This window comes from Myotis brandtii, unplaced genomic scaffold (genome assembly GCF_000412655.1).
Source record: "Myotis brandtii unplaced genomic scaffold, ASM41265v1 scaffold632, whole genome shotgun sequence".
Taxonomy (NCBI): domain Eukaryota; kingdom Metazoa; phylum Chordata; class Mammalia; order Chiroptera; family Vespertilionidae; genus Myotis; species Myotis brandtii.
In genome coordinates this window covers 457,795-458,769 of record NW_005370419.1, presented here as the reverse complement: position 1 = coordinate 458,769, position 975 = coordinate 457,795, and the positions used below count along the sequence as shown (strand labels likewise).

At 65.1% G+C, this 975-nt stretch overlaps 1 protein-coding gene across 1 annotated transcript in view; it reads right to left on the bottom strand.

Annotated features, from left to right (window-relative positions):
• BAIAP2 (BAI1-associated protein 2) overlaps positions 1 to 975 on the bottom strand; it is a 38,524-nt gene that overhangs the window by 6,419 nt on the left and 31,130 nt on the right. The window lies entirely within an intron of this gene.

The following is a 975-nucleotide window of genomic DNA, read 5'->3' as shown; positions in this document are numbered from 1 at the left end:
GGGCGGGAGGGGCTGAGGCTCCCGCACAGGTGAGGGCTGGAAAGTGACCGCCACAGACCTCGCCCTTTGGAGCTGCCAGCATGCCAACCCCAGTGCCGCCTGCGAGGTTGCGAAGCTGCCGGGACAAACACGGGGCCCCCAAAGCCACCGTTGGACCCGAGCCCCAGCCCCCCGATCTTGGGGTGGGTCCACTCTGCAGCCTGACCCCCAGCTCTGACTCCCGCCTGGATGCGGTCAGGGCGGCTCTCTGGGCTGCCTGATGGGACGCCCGACACCCACTCGCTACGACGGGCACGACCAACACCCCCACACCTCACCCCGACTGAGCGCTCAGACCCAACTACCAACGTCCAGAAACACCAGGCCCCAGACAGGTCGGACGGCCCAAGGCTCGAGTGAGTGGGGGGCGGGGCTGGGGGCAGCGAGCTGACGTCCAGAGGGCACAGGGCGTCAGTTTGGGGAGATGAAGTTCCGAACTTGCAAATGGCAAATCACATGTTGAGTCTTTTCACAAAACGTAAAGTCACAAAAAAATGGCACAAGCAGGCCCTGCCCACGAGGCCCCTGGACAGAGGACCTGCACTTCCCGTGAGTGACAGGGAGGAAGGGGCGGGGCTTCGGATGGAAAGTGCAGGCAGAGGTCAGACCTGCACCCCCAGGGGTGACTGCTGGCCCCGCCCACTGGAGGTGGGACGGTTCCTGGCCAGCACATTGGTGCAGGCCTTGGCCATGTGACTTGCTTTGGCCAATGGGATTTGAGTAGAAGTTACGGTCTGGCAGACCCAAGCCGTGTGCCTCTGTGCCCTGGGGGTACCCGCCAGGAAGCTCAGCAGCACTGCAGGGAGCTGACTAACCGCACCCAGCGAGGGGGCGGCACAGGAGGCAGCGCGGTGCCGGCCCGCGCGTTCTGGTTTGCAGGCTGGAAACTGGAATGAGCGGCACGACCGTGGGCGGGGTCCTGGGAGGCAGAGCAGC